Here is a 19,921-nt window from a genome sequence, read left to right as displayed (position 1 = left end):
GGCCACCTTTATGAAACCATTTATATGGAACAACCAGAAGGGTTTATAAAGAAGGATCAAGATCAAAAGGTATGCAAATTGTTGAAATCCATATATGGATTGAAACAAGCATCAAGATCTTGGAACTTAACATTTGATGAAACTATTAAAACATATGGTTTCAAACAAAATGTTGATGAAGCATGTGTTTATAAATACATCAAAGGAAAAAATGTGGTTTTCTTAGTTCTTTATGTTGATGATATCCTACTCATTGGGAATGATGTAGAGACATTATCAAATGTAAAGAAATGGTTGGCTGACAAATTCCAAATGAAAGATTTGGGAGAAGCGAGCTATGTTCTAGGCATTAAAATTCTAAGAGATCGAAAGAACAAGCTCCTAGCACTTTCACAAGCAAATTATATTGATAAAGTTCTTGAAAGATTCTCTATGGAGAATTCCAAAAAGGGTCAATTGCCGACCAGACATGGAATTACTCTTTGTAAAGATCAGTGTCCAAAGACACCACAAGAGCAAGAGGATATGAGAAAGTATCCCTATGCATCAGTTGTAGGGAGCCTAATGTATGCAATGTTATGTACTAGACCTGACATATGTTATGCAGTAGGGATTTTTAGTCGTTATGAATCAAATCCAGGTTTGGAACACTGGATTGCGGTGAAACATATTCTCAAGTATCTCAGGAGAATGAGAGACTATATGCTAGTATATTCGGGTAGTGACCGCGAACCTACTGGATACACTGACTCAGATTTTCAATCTGACAAGGATAGTAGAAAGTCTACTTCTGGGTCAGTATTCACTCTTGGTGGTGGAGCAGTTGTCTGGAGAAGCATTAAGCAATCCAGTATAGCTGATTCAACCATGGAAGCTGAATACATAGCAGCTTGTGAAGCAGCTAAGGAAGCAGTTTGGCTGAAAAAGTTCTACACAGATTTGGAAGTAGTTCCAAAAGTGGAGAAACCACTTGTTCTTTACTGTGACAATACTGGAGCAGTGGCCAATTCTAAAGAACCAAGAAGCTACAAGAGGGGAAACCATATAGAGCGCAAATACCACTTAGTCAGAGAAATCATACGTAGAGGAGATGTGACCATTCTGAAAATTGCATCAGAACACAACCTGGCGGATCCGTTCACAAAGACGCTTCAAGCAAAGCAATTCGAGGGTCATGTACGTAATATGGGATTGAGAGAAATGCCTCACTTGCTTTAAGTACAAGTGGGAGATTGTTAGGAGTGTGTCCTAAAAGCATGTAAAGACATTTGTTTTTCTGTGAATAAATAAATACAATGGTTTATTATTATTGTTATTTTTAGATTGTTAAATTATTGTTTGAATAATTTTGTAAATATCAGAAAAATTCCATATTCATTATTGAGGATGTGATCTTGTATTAGTACGAGAGAATTAAGATCACATGAATGAATAAAAATATTCAACAACAACAAATTAAAGTTATGGAATTCTTTAATTGGAGTTGTAAGTACGGTTTACTGAGAATCATAATGATACAAATAGTCTAGATTCAGATTATTGATGTGGAAAGACATCTCGGTAAAGGTGCTTTATATAATATGATTATATATGACATGGACCGATATGAATTAAAGTCTTTATCCAAAAACCATTTAACAATAAAGACTTGTAATTCATATCATAACTGATGATCATTTATAGATCAACCTAAATCCTGAGTGTTCATGAACTCCTGTTCATGTTTATTAAATCTTTTGATTCATTCGTTAAGGTCTCTTCAAAGAATGAGGCTAATGACTTTTGTTTTGGAGATTTAATATCATGGATGGCTCGGAACATGTATCAACAATACGGAATCTAATCTTTCCTAATGGATCGTATATTAGTTCCCTTAAGGGTTAATTCTAGAACTGAATGATTTTGAGCTCAAATCTATAATTAGATTATAGATTAATTATTCACTAGTGAATTAATGGTACTTAAGGAATAAGAAGTAAATTAGAAAGGTAAAGTGGTAATTCTTCCATTCTAATTTATGAACTAATTAATTAGAGGGTTGAACTATTATAAGATGGTTATATCAATGGACGACTTAAGATAAGATTTCTGTAAAAGTATATCTTTAACATAAAGAGTGCAATTCTGATTTATAGTAGAGTAATATCAGAATTAATAAATTAACTATTATAATTAAAGAGTTTCATTATTTAGTTTATTTATTGGAGCTTAATGTTATAGGTCCATAGTCCCTGAAATGGCTCAAACAAACATTGACAAAGGTAAACACAAAAATGGGCAAAAATGACTTATGTGATAAGTAAAATATTTTTCTATGTATCAAACATAATTATTATTTAATTATGTGTAATTAATTAATTATTTGATTTAACAAAAATATAATTAATTTTGAATTAATTTATTTTTTGGGATTTTTGGTATTTAAATAATAATAAAAATTGGGAAAAATCACATGCCATCACTGGCATGTGGTACACGTGTAGCACAGTGCACAGTCACTGTGCTACACGCATAAGAGAGTATGATCAGTTTCTTGGTTCCACAATTTTAGTTATTTAAATATTAAATAAATAATCAGATATTTTAATATGATTAAAATATTATTATTTAAACAAAAATCTGATAACTGATCAGTTATTTTAAATTGTTTAAAATAACAAATATTTTAATATATTGGATATATTAAATATAGGATATCAGTTTTACAGAACGTAACTTTTCAGGGATAGAAAAATATATAGAAATCTTTCTTAGAGAAAGAGAACAGTGATACAAACAATAGTCACTATTCTTCACAAAACCTAGGTCCAAACTTTATCAGATCTCGTGTGTTGAGAACATCTGATAAATAGTTTTTTGCCTATTGTTTGTATAGCGAGCCCACACTCGTTCTTTTTGTGTTGAGAAAATTTTGGATGATCTTGGTGTGAGATCTCAAGGATTTAGCCATACAAAAAGATAGCAGCAAGGAAGGACCTGAGGTAATTTTTCTATTCATGTCTTTGATTCAATATATATATGCATGTGAGTAGATCTAGAAATCTTATGGGATTAAACTAACATTTGGATTGTTGTTCCGCTGCGTATAATCTCTGATTTGATCAATAAAAACCAACATTACCCCCAGGCTCGCCCCTAGCCGGGTATAGATCCCCGCCGTGACTTTTTCGCTGAACCGCTCACTAAGATCGCCTCGAGTCACAGATTACAAATATATCCACATAATAATGTGGTCTCAACAATTTGTCACAATTATTTACATTTATGCCCTCAACGGGATAAAATTACAAATATGCCCTTATAACCTAATCAGGGCCTACATGCATACTAATACACATAGTCATGAATCACATATATTCAAATAATCATATAACATGCTTTTAATCATTAAATCACATATAATCCAGTTATGCCCTCCCGGCACACTAATCAAGGCCCTTAAGCCTTATTAGAGCCCTAGGCTCTTGAGAGCCCTAGGACCTAGATTTGCCGCCCACCACACTCTCTCTTTTCCCTGGGAAAAGACCTTTATGTCCTTGTTCATTTTTACCTCTCTCCTAAGACAATCAAGGGCCCTTTGGTAAATTTTCTTATCTAAAATTCCCTAAATTTTTACCTTATAGTTTTTAAATCTCGAAGCTTAATTAATTAAATTAAATGTGACCCAAAAATAAAGTTTGTCACATATCACATAATTTTGGTAATTTATCAAATTGACCAAAATGCCCTTAGAGACCTGAGCAAGAAATTTTTATTGTTAGGCCCGGTTGATTGGAATTCAAACCTCAATAACTTTTTTTTAAATTTATTGGCTCAACTATAAAGTCCTAGTTGCCAAAATATTTTTATGCCATAGTATCCATTTTTTTACCAAATCCGAGACCAATTTTTTCTTTGCATAAGCTTAAACCCTTACCAGATAATCATAACGACTATAAAATTCACGAAATAACACAATTTTATATAATATTATTTACCATAATAATATTCCATACAATTCTTCACTTGCATGAACTGTCTACTAACGAGTGTTAAAAACTCTGGATGTCACTATACCTACAATTTATAGAAGTTTCATCCCTGAAACTCAAAACGGATGGAAATATTGCTCCTGGATCTCGACTTCCGTCTCCAAGGTCACCCTTCAATGTCGTGGCTACACCACTGCACCTTTACCAAAGGTATTGTCTTGAACCTTAACACCTTGTCTTTCCGATCCAAAATTGTGACCGGTTATTCCTCATAACTTAGCTAAGGGTCTATGCTAAATTCATCGTAACTTAGCACATGAGTGGGGTCGTTCATGTACTTCCTTAAGGTTGACACATGGAATACATTGTGAACTCTAGAGAACGCGTGCGGAAGGGCTAGTCGGTAATCTGCCTTCCCAATGCGTTCCATAACTTAAAACGGTCCTATGTACCTAGGGCTCAACTTGCCATTTCTCCCAACCTCATAGCTCCTCTCGGTGGAGCTATATTTAATAGTATCTTGTCCTCATCCTCAAATTATAAAGGCCTCATTCGAAGATCGACATATTTACGTTGTCAATTTATAGAGGTCTGTAACCTCTAATGGATCGATCTAATGTCCTACGTAACTTGGTCTACCTCTTCTGATCCCAAGAATTTCCTCTCACCGGTCTCATGCTAGTGAAATAGAGATCGACACTTTCGTATAGTGCCTCATACGAAGCCATTTGTATTGAGTCATGATAGTTGTTGTTGTAGGCGAACTCAATTAATTGGAGTTTACACTCCACGAACCCTTAAAATCCAGCACACAAGCTCTCAACATGTCTTCCAAGGTCTGAATCATTCCTTCGCTCTAGCAATCCTTCTCCAGAACACGGAGGTAAATCACCTGTCACGATCAAACACCATAGAGATGGGATCCCCATGTAATCACACTATCTCTGCCATGTACAAGTCTGCCAGTTTCTTCACACCATCCACTACAAGAAAAATGCTTTTAATAACACCAAAAATGTGTTATCAAAACATACCATAACACTTTTTGATGTGTTAAGACCGACTATGTTATTGTAGGTCAGGGTACTTTACATAACACTTTATCAGTATTATACAGATGTGTTATTATACTATCAACGATAACACACTTTCTGTGTTATTTTAATATATAGATAAGTGTTTAATTATGTTATTTATAGTCGATTATATAACACATTTCAATACTTATAAATTTGTGTTATACTACACTTTAGTATAACACTTTTTTTGTGTTATACTACACTTTAGTATAACACATGTGTTATATTAGCTTAGAGAAACATAATCTTTTTTTACTTACACAAAACTAGGAAAACAAATATGAAAGTTGAATCCAAATAAGGTAACATAAATAGATTTTTATTAATTACTCAAATGTAATTACAATATTTAGTCTACTAGTCTAGGCTTAAGAAATCATATTACAACATAATTTATGCCCAATTCAGATTCCTTTATCACTAAATACAAAACAAGAAATGTATACAAAAATTAGTGAAATACATTCTTCCATTCTAAAGGCCTCAACTACAAATGTTGTCAAGAATTGCTCCAAAGAAATCATCTCAATATACCTGCACATTGTAAAAAAAAAGTCCTTTTATTATTAAGAACATAAGACTTAAGCTACTTTCCACTTGTAAGCATATAAAGTTTAAATTAAATTTGTAATAACTCCAAAACTTGACAAAACAGCAGGGTATAGCAAGATGTACTACCATGCAAAACAACGACTGAAGCTTAGATATGTACATAAGTGGTAAGAGTGGTAAATGCAAACTAAAAATGGTGGTCTAGACTCTAGTATTGTGAATATGACACTTACTCTGAAACTCAAACCCAACTTGATGGGCTCCAAATACAAGAGCATGTGCAATATTCATATTTCTTAAATATATATACACATCTAAATCCCAGACCATGCATATTCTATAACAACAGAAGAAAAAGAAATCCCTGACCAGATGCAATATTCATATATTTCATAAAATTATGCATAAAACAATATGAATCTACTTTCTCTAGTATAAGTATAGTTGTAATATCACTAAGATATCTTTCAAGTATAGCTGTAACGAATGACTTTGTACATGAATATTAAAGCTTTCTTTAGTTTCTTCTTCTTTAGACTATAAGTATCTGTAATGACCCAACTACTCTAGACTTTTGGACCATTAACGAAAACTATACATAAACACTAATTCTTAATAACACTTACAAGTGACAAGATCATAACTTTATTAAAACTTAAAAATAACAAAAGTCAAATTTATATAAAATTGAAGTTAGGATATGGGATCCCATGGTTTTAAAATCAAAACATGACATAATGATAATTAAAAAGAGATTACATAACAAAATGCGGAAAAATACATATAAAAACCATAAGAAACAAAAACTACATCCTCAAATCGAAACTCTCGGTTCTTTGAACCCATTCCGCCTCAATACACATTCCCCAAGCTTCTAAGAACCTTTCCTGCCATTAGAACTATTTTCCTGCACATATAAACAAAAAGGAGTGAGCCTAATGCCCAGCAAGGAAAATCTAACATATAGCCATATACATAAAAATTCATAATGCAACATAAAAGCATACCATAACACTTATGTCACATACATACTATAATGGCCATTATTACTTGGGGTCCCATAAACTAAACAAGTCATATGACCATTAGATTAGTGGGGTCTTGCTAGCTAAGCAAGTCATATGCCCATAATCTATTTGGGGCTTGTTAGTCATATAGGTCATATGCCCAAGTCTACAATCATACTTAACATAACATATTACATAACATAAAATCATAAGATAACATATAAAAGCATATAACACATAAATCCTATCCTATTTTCCTTACCAAAATAACCGGGATATGAGAACTGATTTGGGACCTTGGAACACTCCTAAAAACCATTTAAAATATGGTGAGTATATTGAAGAAAAGGGATGAAAGTGAAGAAGGATCTATGCTATATACTTACCAAAAACCTTGTGCTTAAGAACTTGGATTTCCTAACCAAGAATAAGAATAAGGTTAGAATGAGTAGAAGACTATGAGAACTTAAAGAACATAATACAGAAATGGACTAGAGTTTATAAATACCTTGAAGACTTATATGATCAATCTAAACCTTGAACTGAAATGTGAATAAACCTTACTTCCCCAAGTGTTTAATAAGCTTATAATGATCAAGCTTATAATTCCCAACCCAGGTGTTTACACTCTCACACTCACCTAGCAACTTGCAGCCTCTGAACTTAGAGTAATAGATGAATAAATGGCTGGGTACTAGGTCCTATTTATAGAGTTTAGGAATGAAAAGATCTTCATTTAACTTGAATAAAAATAATGGCTTTTTAAGTGAAATAATTTGAATTATCGTTCAGCAGCGGCTAAAGACTCGTTCAAAAAGATGCTGGACTTATCAAGAGGTTGAAGGTTTGAATGGAGAATGATTTCGAAAACTTTCAAATTATGCTGAGAGGGGCGATATATCTCCCCCTATAGGCGATATATCGCCTGGGCCAGTATGCCTGAGGCAATCGTGCAATGTTTCGTGTTTTCCGTATCTTCGTACTGCGATATATCGCCCCCTATAGCTGCAATATATTGGCATACGTTGAATATTTAAACACGAAATTACACACTTTTAGCTTAATTTGAATTGAGTAAACAGCCTTGACTAAGCCCTCTAACGTTTTCAAAGCTGCTGACTGACCTTAGAGTATTCAAATTTTAACCTTAATAAATTTAATCATCAAAATACTTAATCATTACTAAACCCATACATAACATGTGCTATTACCTTATTGGTTCTTATCTAAACCTTATAGTATAATAAATATTATCCTCAATATCAGTCATATTAATCAAACCTTAGGTTAAAATTAATATTCTTAAACTATAGGTTAATCTTAGAAAATCTACAAGTACTACTTTGAGTGCCCAAATAAATCCCGGTCTGAACCAAAAATCCACAGTCATAAAGATAATGCTATTATTACTATTATACTACTATCTAACTTAGCTAAGTAAAGTTCTTGGACTCTACAGTAGCTAACTTTAAAATATTTCTATATCTTGGTTCCCATAGGTATCATGTCCAGCTAGTAAAGAGAAATGTTTGCTGTTCTAATGAGTTAGCCATTTACTTAAAGATTATCTAAGTTAATTCTGTTTGATCATCCAGAAATAGTCTTGTACATTTTTGTGATTGTAGAGTATAAATGTTTTTTTGTTTTATTCATCCTTTTTCAGTTTGTTTAATGAGAAAGGACAATAGTTATTATTACATCTTCTGGATAGTTAAAAGCCTCACGATCTCTAGTACTAGTCAAGCATAAAATAATGACAGAGTAAAGAAATTTTTGAACTTTTCTATCCTAAAGTTTACAGTATATGAACTAGTTTATATAACTAGCTAAACTGTCATATAGCCAATTCACTTATCAGTGATTCATTGAGAATCATCACATACTTTAATTAACTTATGAAATATATGGAATGGATGCAACTTATAGTTTAGTCCCGTCATGTTGATTGCAACTTATAGTTTAGTCCCTTCACTTTATCTTTTTTATTCTCTCTTTTCAATCTGAATATGATTCAAACCACTTGTTAAAAAATGTTTCGAACTAAAACTAGACAACAATCTTGGGTACAAATCGAAAAATTGAAATGAAAAGTGAAAAACTGAAGATTCCAACAGCCAGAATGTGACTAAAAACAAATTAACAAAACAAACTAATAGTAGTACGACCATAGTTAATAGAAACCACAAATATTAATAGCAATGTGAGAATGGTTAGAAATTAAGAAGTACACAAAAATGTGATCAAACCAAAATGGGTAATGAAATCGATTATTTAAAGAATGTAACTTGACTGTCAGTAGTTTGAAGTGTTGCTATATACATACTATACTGTACAGTACTATTCTATACTATGTATCACTACATGTACACCATAATCAATAGATGAAAAGACATGACGAATAAGAAGATATTCAAGCACCATACTGTTTCTGGGCTATGGAATATCAACAACTTCTTCTCCTATATTGATAAATAACAGAAACCCACTCTTATATTTGATGACACATATTCTTCTCTCTACAGTCCACCCCACAATACCCAAACATATAACACAGAAAAAGACCCAAAATTAGCCCACAACAAAAGATTCAATTTCAAGTACTCAACTACATGCCCAAAGTTAATTTGCTTAGTTTATATAAACTCACACAAAAAGCATATATATAATTCAAATATTCAGCAAAGAAATTAACAAAAATAAGACAAAGAATACTTATGATTAGCCTAATCCACTACAAGCACAAAGAGTACTTATAATATTATAGATGTTATGATAGTGTTGACCAAGACTTAAAAAGTTCCAACAAAATGAGGCAATAAAAAGAACTAAATCTAAAAGCTTGTCTACATATGCTACTGTATATTTACAAGCATTTTTTGTATGTGTGTGTAGTTTATTCAGTTTTTATGTTATATATATAAATTTTGTTAGGCTAGTTGGCTCACTCTCTCAACATTCTCTCTCTATGAATCAAATTGTATATATATCTATATGTATATATTTATGTTTTTTTGTTGTATTAGTTCTATTCTCTATTTTTTTGTATGAAAGGGGGAAGTTTTTGGCATTATTCTGTTGATTTGAAAGTGGTCAAGCATAATAACCAGATTGAGTTAAGTTATTGTTAATCCTAACCCGAATCAAACTAATTGTCAACCACTTACAGGTTTTACTAAAAATAGAAAGACATAAATTCACATAACACAACAAAAAATAGGGGATTGACCTTTTACCAGCTTCTCTTTGCTGCTTCAACTAGACCTTTTTTCGCCCAATCTTCATGGAAGGCAAACAAAGTTAAAGTGAAAGAAGCAATTTCACTAATCATTTCAAAAAATGACAACTCATTTGTTACTTTTTAATGAAATTTCTTATTCTTGTAGCTTGTTGTTTCCACACACACGCACACACCTTAGCAAGAGGAGCAAGACCAATACCGTATTAGCTAAAACCAAAAGCACAAGGAAATATAACCAGATGCATTCATAAATTCAAAATCAAGTTTGAACAATCTCGCTAATCATTACAAAAATCACAGCTCATTGTTGCTTTATAAAGAAATTTCCTATACTTTTCATCTTGCTGTTCCTAGTAAGACTGTCAATGTTTGGTTTTTCTTTTGGTCTCTCTACTCTTTGTAAATCAATTCTGTTTCTGTTTCTTCTACTCATCTAGACCATGTGCGCGCATACACACACAAAGAAGAAGAAAAACAACTACAACAAGAACCAAAACAAAAAAAATAAAAACAAGTAGCAATCGACCTTAGCAAGAGGAGCAAGACAGTTGGTAGTACAGCTTGCATTTGAAACAATGTCCATGTTTGGCTTGTATGTCTGCTCATTTACTTCAACCACAAACATGGGAGCATCAGCTGATGGAGTTGATAAAACTACTTTCTTGGCTCCACCCTACAAAGACAGAAAAGTTCAATGTTACAAAGAATTTCATGCAAATGTAACTGGATTTGTACGTGCATGGTGGGCTCTCACATATTTGACTATCTGAGACAGAGAACAGAATAAATTAGTAAAAGAAACCTTCTTATGTGCTAAAGCTTTGTCAATTGTTGTGAAAACACCGAAAGATTCAACAACATACTCAGCTCCATAATCACCCCAAGGAATCTCAGCAGGGTCCCTGATTAAAGGTTTAGATTTTACTTGTCAGCTCAATTTACATTAAGCTTTAAAAAAAAACACCCACATTTGCAAGTGCTATAAAAAATAAAGAATATGTATACACTTTCATGCTAAGATCTGATGAAAATTAGCTTTTACTCACAACCTTAATCTGCTTCCCATTGATTTCTAAGGTTGAATCATCTACAACCTTAATGCTTCCTTTGAATAATCCATGAGTAGAGTCATATTTAAACATGTAGGCCTGGATAAAGAATAGAAAATACTATAACCATTTTCACATAATGGGATGACGTTAGAAGACAATTAGGAGTAACTGTTACTTAAGTTGAACTATTAGCAAAGGACATCAACTTAATAAAATACTCTGAAAATACTCATTTCATTCAAATACATATAATTTCATGTAATATAAAAGGTCATTCAAGGTAGCATCATAAGCCTATTAATGACCATGGTTCATCACTGCAGCCACTACTCACCTTAGACCATAATCCAAAAAATGTGAGAAATTTTAAAGTGCCAAGTTAACAAGCTACCATGCTCTCAACTTGACATAAAAATAAGCTCACAAAAAATCACAATAAAATCCAAACTGCAAGCATTGCACACAACAAGCATAAGCATGATTCAAGTTAGATCTGAAAGAATAGAATCATTTTTTGATCAATAGATAATTAAGATAATTATATGCAACTAAATACTTGGTAACATTTATAGAGGGTTTACGGTGATAATAATAATTTTTGAAGCAATTAATGATCCGGATTTAAGACATCTCTCACATTTAATAGCAGTGAGAATATAAATTATTTAGTCAAAACTATGAAGAGAAGATAGCGTAAAAGTGAATTACAAGTCCAGGAGACTAGATGATTTCTTAAGAGAACACACAATGAGCACCTCCATTCCTATGAGGTGTTTATCAAAATTAATAGCTACTAAAATAAAATGCAATTTCACATAACAGTTCCAGAAGCAATATGATACAACTCATTATTACAGGTAAGATCATTCTTTACCTCATTATAACTTTGTTGGCGAGCCAAGCAGTAACACTTCCAACAATATCTTCGATACTAATTATCCCTAAAAAAATGCAATAAGAAAACAAAGCTCACATGTTATCTTCTTAACCAATAAGCATAATGATTGGTTGCTATGTAAAAAAAAATCAGCACCATTACAGCTATTTTTCAATAAATCCTAAATTATCAAATTTGAAAAGTGAAAAGGTAAAAGAAAAAAGCTTACGTCTTCTGGCTTTGCTATATAATTCGAACTCAACTCACTAACATGACAAAGTCCCTGAAAGAGAAGAATGAGAGAGCATTATCACTTCCCAATTTCGCATCCCATCTATAGGAATTTAAGAGTAGATATATTGGCTAAAAAGAGGAACAAAATGTACCTCCCATCTAGGTGCTATCTCTACAAAAGCTCCATAATTTGTTATTGACTTGATCTCACAATTCCTGAGTGAGAGTTCAAAGGCCAGAAACTCTAACCACTTAACAACTTCATAATCAACAAAGTTAAAAAGTCCACAAACAAAATCCTATTTTAGATAAACAAGATTTGTACAAAAATTTAGGATGCTTCCCTGATCACATCGTATAAAAACATAGAAAATAAACAATAATAAAAAAAAAATCAAAGGACATAATCATATACCTATATATATCACCTACACTTGAACCATTGTCATATTACTTATAATTGCTCTAGCTATTTCCAAGCTTAACAAATCCCTTGAGGTGATTTTCACCTGAAAATGCAATGAATTTGTTATAATTAGCTAGCAGTGATGAAAATGATATCCGAAATTAAAAATCAGTTGCATACAAGGCTTTCTTCTGATCTTACAGTCCCGTCCTCTTCTGTGTCAATAGCATCTACTCATGTCTCTTCTATAATGCTCTTTACCTTCTTCCCACCACTACCAATGATTCCATGTATATCTTCTCAGGTCTGACCTGTAATCGAACAAGATCATGTAAACAAGAATCACAATACTGTTGCAAACCATCAAGTCCAAGCATTGAAGCAATATATATATATGGCTCCAAGCATTAATAGACCTTCATGACATGAATCAGGGGGGCATGCTTTGAAAGCGCTCTGGACGGAGGAGGTGAGCACTTCAACATTTCAGCTGCATTAATTCATGTAGACACACTCAATCATATAACAACAGGAAAAAAGAAAAAAAAATGTTCAAATATTAAAGGCCCATACATGGAAATTTGGTGCAACAATATTAAAAACTGTAGTCAGAAATACTGCAAGAAGAAATTTGGGAAAATTTCATCACTATTTAGTATGCATCTTTGTAAAATTACCAAGGATATGCTTCTGGCCATCCTTTGCTTGGTAGGGAAAGTAATTCCAGCCACCTAGAAAAATATGGTCAAGTGTTACTTCTTGCTATTACTACAGATGACCAGTGTGAGAATACATCAAAATTGCATATTTTAGGCTTTTATGTTGAGAGAATTATTGGAATAGAACAATAGGATGAACATTGACTAACCTTAATGTCCATTTGAAAAGCAGTTACACCATCTTCATTTCCTGCGACCTGTAATCGTTGAATTATTTGCTACATTCCACTTGTAAAGTTTGGATCCTACTAACAGTCACATGCTTTATAAACTTATATTTATTAGAACATTTCTGTATTGATTTTAAATTCCTATTACTCTTCTCTCTTCTCTCTTTTCCTCTTATTTTTGACTTTATTATATTCTTTCTCTACCTTGAAAGGAAAGTCTTTTCTTGTTGCATTTTAATATTGTTATTTTTTTGTCGTGGATGTATAATCTTAATGACAACTTGGATACAGGGCTTTCTAATTTGAATTTTCAAGAAGAGGAGCTGAGATTTTCTGCCATGGAAGATTCCTCAAATGGGAAAGTGGAGGAGACACGTGAGGTAATACAATCTTCTCAAGATGAGTATAAAGAGGTTGTTGTTGGGGATGTGAAAAATGTGGAGATTCATGATGAAGATGATGATTATGAACCTGCAAACAAGAGGAAAATTTCCATTTTTGAGCCCGAAGAGAAGAGACCTCAAGTGGAGGAAAGTTCTGAGAATAAAAATGATTTGAAACAAGTTGAGGAAGAAGAGGTGGCTGAGGAGAACGCTTTAACTTCTTTGGTTGAGGCTAAAGAGATTCCTCAAGTATTGGACGATTTGGTGTCAAAGATTGAGGCTGTGACTTCTATGGTTTCAGGGGGGAGTGAAGAGCCTGAATTGCCTTTATCAGATCAGAAGAATGAGACTAATAATGATAATAGTTCAGTCATGGCAGAACAAGTTATTGATGACCTCATTACTATATGTACCAAACACTGTACATAACAATAGACTTCGAATAAGGCTGCAAAAGAACCCAAACACTCAACACAGTTGAATATGTATTGTACATAATATTGATGACTAATTTTACTACTATATTAAACATGAGACATATTAACTCCACAAATTAATCAAATCATGAAAGAATATGATTATGTATATATATATATATATTATTGGATCCTTTTCTAACTATATTATAAGGAACAATATACTGTCCCATGTATTATATATTAGGATATATGTTTATATTTATATATTAAAGATTTGATATATAGAAAAACTAGAACCTACATATCATGAAAGATTTGATGTATAAAGATATTCAATGACTGAAATTACAACTAAAGTGCAGCAAACATGGCCACTGCACTGGTGTAATAATCCTGTTTTCCACTCAAGATAGCTCATAAAAACCAAGCAGAGAATTGGTAATTATATATATATATTCCAACAGTTGAAGAAGCAGGAGACTTATGCACAAAATATTGTTAAGCCAAATATTTGTATACATACTAGAACCTTGTAAGTGTGCTCTTATGGCCGATATCCAAATTCAATTGAAAGGTCAGCCGCCAAGTCCATTCAACATAGCTCAATTTCCATACAAAAAGCTTATTAAAAAAAAGCTATAATAATAACTCATTTTACTCATATGTCTCACTGAAGCATTCCATCAAACAGTTATTATGCATAGGTTTAGCAAAGCTTATTTTTATATAACAAGATCAATTTAAGCGGTCAAACTAAACAAAATTTACAGATAAATTGACACAAACATCAAATAACACAAATACACTCTATACATACAAGTTTAGCCTACATACAAACATTCATTTATATTCCAAAACACACCATATTTAAAAATAGAAACAAAGATCACTATTATCATGGTTGCAATAATAAAATTAACAAAGAGAACATTAATGATGAATCATTGATCAGTCATGAAAAAACAGAAAGAGAAATTGAAAGAAAGATGGTACTTAAAGTGAGGATTAGGGTTATAGTTGTAGAAATAGATGAGTGAAGATGGATAAATAAAGATGAAGAAGTACATACCCATGCCGATGAGAGCTTGAAATTGAGATAGTGATTCCCAGAAATTGAGGAGCAATGGGAGAAATGTGAGAGAGGGATGGAGATGTTGAGAAATGGGAGAGAGAGACCAAACGTAAGATTCTCTTTTCATACTAAAAGTTATCACTAGATAATATATTTATTATCTAAAACTTAAAAATGTTTAATTAAATAATATTATGTGGCATCTTTTCAACATTGGTAACGATTTTTAAAAGATGTTATTATTTAATGTAATTAAATAAAAAATTTCTTGTAGTGAGGCGCAAAGATTTCAGGTCTAGACGCTTCAATCAGAGCAACTCCGTTGGTAGATCTGAGCAGAGAAGAGAACGCCATTGTTGACTGTGTACAGAGCTTTCTCTTACTCTTTCTCTTTTCTCTTCTTCTTTCTCAACAACCCTAAATAACCAAATACCTTCTGGCTTTATGCGCCTCTTGGAAACTGGCACAAGCCACCGCTACCAGTTCTCACCCCTCATCATCAAGTCCCCTAACCTCAAAACCCCTTCCGGGGACCCAAAAGAGTCCAGCTTGGCTTGCTTTGTGGGTAACCAGAACTGACAAACGGGGCAGGAGTTATGGTGAGCGAGCCAGGGTAGAATGCAGTCGGGATGGCAGAGATGCTTAAAGGAAGATTTCAAGCAGGGAGAGGCACAGATGGGTGCGAAGAAGAAAATGGGAGAGTTATAGGCGGGCTAGGAAAAAAAGGGAAAAAAATATAACAAGTTATAGGCGGGCACCAAAATAAATTAGCGCCATTTTTTTATTTTACCACATATATGTATATAATAATACTTTTTTCAGGAGTATTATATTCTTGTGTTATGCTAAGGGGTATTTGGTGTAGTGGTCCGTTGTCTTAATGGTAAGAAATGAGTGAATTTTTTCATTCTATCCACAATAACCCATATTGCATCGTGCCCTTTTCGGAGCGTGTGGTAACCCGGTAAAAAAATCCATGGTGAACATTTGTAATTTCCACTCAGGGATCTCTAGCAGCTGCAATAACCCTGCGGGCCGTTGATGCTCTTCCTTTGTTTTCTGGCACATCAAACAGTGTGCCACGTACTCCACTACTTCTCTCTTCATTCCAACCCACCAAAAGTATCTTTTGAGATCCTGATACATCTTAGTGGTTCCAGGATGCATAGCCTAATGAGTATTATGAGCGTCATAAAAGATTTGCTTATTGATCTCCTTATCATCAGCCACGTATATTCTACCCTTGAAGCCAAACATTCCATCTTCCAAGATGTGAAATCTTGGTCGCATATCTTTCGTAGTCTTATGCACCAGTCGTTAGATCCTTGGATTTGCTAGTTGTGCCCCTTTGATTGCTTCCATGATCGTGGGTTGCATGAATAACTTTGCTAACCTTCCCAATACTATCTCCAAATCTAGGTTGGAGATATCTGTGTGTAGTTCTTGGGGTATTTCCTTCACCGTCATCACATAAGCCATTGGTGGCTGACTCAAAGCGTCCTCAACTTTATTAGCCTTGCCTAGGTGGTATAGTACATCACAATTATAATCGTTAATAAATTCTAACCATCTCCGTTGTCTCATGTTTAACTCTTACTGGCTGAAGAAATATTTTAGACTCTTGTGATGCGTGTATATGTCGCAGTGAATCCCATAGAGATAGTGTCTCCAAATCTTTGATGCGAACACTACCGCTACTAACTCCAAGTCGTGGGTTGGATAGTTTTTCTCACTACTACAAAATACCCTTTACGGGACACTTTTTTAGGACACGCACCTAAATGCAAGTCCTTAAAAATATTTATAGATTTTTTAGGACACTCATTGAGAGTCCTGAAAAAACACAATTTAGGACTCGCAATGAGTGTCCTAAAAGAATATGCGAGTCCTAAAAAAGTCTGGGCTAAAAAAATAAGTGTTTTATTTAATAATTTTGAGGACTTGCTTTGGGAGTCCTTAATACACTTTTAGGACTCGCAATGAGTGTCCTAAAAGAATATGCGAGTCCTAAAAACATATGGGCTAAAAAATAAGTGTGCTACTTAATAATTTTAAGGACTTGCTTTGGGAGTCCTTAATACTCTTTTATGACTCGCAGCGAGTCCTAAAAGAGTATTAAGGACTCCCAAAATAAGTCCTTAAAATTATTATGTAAAACACTTAAAAAAAAGCTATCATAATTTTTGAAATTATCGGGTTAAAGAACTCATCAGCACTACATTTGGGGATTTATTCAAAATCACAACATTTGGGGATTTATTCAAAATCACAACATTTAGGGCTGGCAGAGAGGTGAACGGCGGCTGTAGGTGAACAGCAGTGACGGTGGTGAACGGCGTCGACGGCAGCTAGGTTCTCGGCTCCAGCAGTCTCGCCGGCGGTGTGCTTCTTGGCGTGGGGTGCTGGTTGCTCATGGTTCCAGCAGCAGGTGGTTCCGTCTCTGGCGTGCTTCGGTTTCCAGGTATTGTTTCTTTGCTTATATATATATATGTGTGTGTATATATATATATAGACCACACATCACAAATAAAAAGTTGTATGTGGTGCCTGTACATAAACATCAACATACGTTAATTAGGAATGATAAGTAGATTGATTACAGATTTCTTCTACATTTCTAAGCTTACATTGTTCATCCTCCATGATGGAAATGTATATGAAGCCCCCAATACTGTGAAGAAATAGTGTGTCCAAAAGTAGTTACCAACATAGCTAAAGATGAATATCCAAAGAGTAGCCTGCCAGAACAAGTTCAGACAGAGTATCATAACACTGTAAAAAATTAACAGAAATTTTGCTCTAACAAGTTTACAAAATTTATGAAGAGTCTTTCTCAAATTCCTGTATCACTACAATTTAAAAGATAATACATTTCTACACAAAATTCCAAAAGGGTCTTTGCTTGATAAGAGCCTTCAACGAAGGGCTGAAGCTTTTCTCCTCTGACCCAACTACACTAAATAATACCTAAAGAGTACTATTGTTTTTCTTAGATAAAATTCTCACTCTGTTTTGTTTTATTTTAGATGATATAGGTTTCAATGTAGCAGCTGAAAAACTTTGATAATTTAGTGAACAGTCTATGCTTCAATTTTCTCCTTGAAGATTTTGGTAAGCCTCACTTATAGAATATGTGCTACAAATATGATAAAAGATTTGAAAGATTACAAAATATAAAAACAAACGATTATTAACAGAAGTGTGAAAAATTGATATGATATTTTGGTGGTGCAGGGTGCAGTGTCAGTGAGATTTCAGATACACGAAATGAGCTTATGCATTGTGTGTAGTCATCTGGCTTCTGGGGGCAGACAAGGAGATGAGAAATATAGAAACTCTAACGTGACAGAAGTTCTATCAAGAACAACTTTTCTCAGAGGTGCTTTGCTTGATTTGCCTCAGAAGATTCTGGACCACGAGTACGTATACTTAAACCAGTCCAAACATATAATTAATTAAATACACAATTTAATATTCCCTTTCTTTTCAATCTTACTCTCGTCAATGTTTCTTTCACTAGAGATCGAGAAAATAAAGACAGCAAAAATTAATTTATTGAAAGCTTTAAAGTAAAGTAATAATAATATTATTATTATTATTATTATTATTGTTGGGTCTACTTAATTCCATATCTGAATTTGTCGTAAGTACAGCTATAGCAGAGGCTTGAATGCCGCCATAAATATAAAATTGTTTTTTTTAGTGTATTTTTATGATCAATTGGGGATTTTAAAATTCAAAAGGGGCAATGAGTATATAAAGTCCAATGGATTGTTGATTAAGAGCCTGAAAAGATCGATTGCATTTACTGGTAGCTAGACAGTCTCTATATATATGTTTTTTGATAAATTAAAATATTGGCAAGTAGATGATATCCTCATAAATATCATAATGATAATAATAATAATAATTAAATAGTATTATGTGTCACTTAAATTTTTTTGTTTTCTTACTATAAACATACATAAAGATGGAGATATTTAGTTATCTTGTGTTGGATTGATATATTCAATATCATCACATGACAAAATTTATCCAATCATATCAAATCTAATCCAAGTTTCCAAACATGATCTAAAGTAATGAGGGAGATCCTAAATAAGATGTATCAGTAAAAACTTGGTAATGATCCGTAAAGAAAAAGTACCATTTATCAAGTTCAAAATTGCAGCAGCACTTGTGTTTAGTGTTGGCTGTAACAGAGGACCAATCACCATAGCTGGGTTAATTGTAACCATGTCAATCCTCTTCTCATTAACAAACTTCCATGCAGCATCCTCAGCCAAAGTCTTCGAAAGCACATACCATAACTAGAACCAAAAGAGAGGAAAGTGATCAAAACCGATAAAGCATACATACCAGAAGACAGAATTCATACTCTTTCAAAAGCCTTTCAGCAGTCTAAACAAGAAGACAGCAAGGCCCGTTTGGTTAGGGAGAAATGCATAAAATGGAAAAGAATCTACTTTTATTATTTTTCTTCATTTGGTTAGAAACTAATGGATTGGAATAGCATTCTCATGAAATGGTTCTTTACACCATTTTGGTGAAAGGTCACTCCAAAGCATAATTAGAATCTTTTACTCATGTCTAAATAAAAAAAGCTCTTAAAGTGTTTATTAGACAAATAATAGTTGTTGATGCAAGTGTGACTTGTAAAAGAATATACAAGTATGTATGCATATATTTGTTGTGTTGATTTTAACCTTTTTAAAAGAGCATGTCAACATCTGACATTTTTC

General features: G+C 33.2%; 2 long non-coding RNA genes across 2 annotated transcripts; one reads left to right on the top strand and one right to left on the bottom strand.

Moving 5' to 3' along the window:
* Positions 1-5,362: 5,362 nt before the first annotated feature.
* Positions 5,363-13,087, bottom strand: LOC133801223 (uncharacterized). The gene is made up of 4 exons (XR_009876786.1): positions 12,833-13,087; positions 12,597-12,727; positions 12,006-12,519; positions 5,363-5,584 (listed from the first exon to the last, which is right to left on the bottom strand). It is a non-coding gene; the product is annotated as an uncharacterized LOC133801223 (long non-coding RNA).
* Positions 13,088-17,458: 4,371 nt separating this feature from the next.
* LOC133801083 (uncharacterized) lies at positions 17,459-19,539 on the top strand. Its single transcript, XR_009876726.1, has 3 exons — positions 17,459-17,640; positions 18,414-18,598; positions 19,453-19,539. It is a non-coding gene; the product is annotated as an uncharacterized LOC133801083 (long non-coding RNA).
* Positions 19,540-19,921: the final 382 nt, after the last annotated feature.

The sequence above is a fragment of the Humulus lupulus genome, chromosome 9 (assembly GCF_963169125.1).
Source record: "Humulus lupulus chromosome 9, drHumLupu1.1, whole genome shotgun sequence".
NCBI lineage: Eukaryota > Viridiplantae > Streptophyta > Magnoliopsida > Rosales > Cannabaceae > Humulus > Humulus lupulus.
Note: the sequence above shows the minus strand (reverse complement) of the source record. Positions and strands in the feature narration are given on the sequence as shown.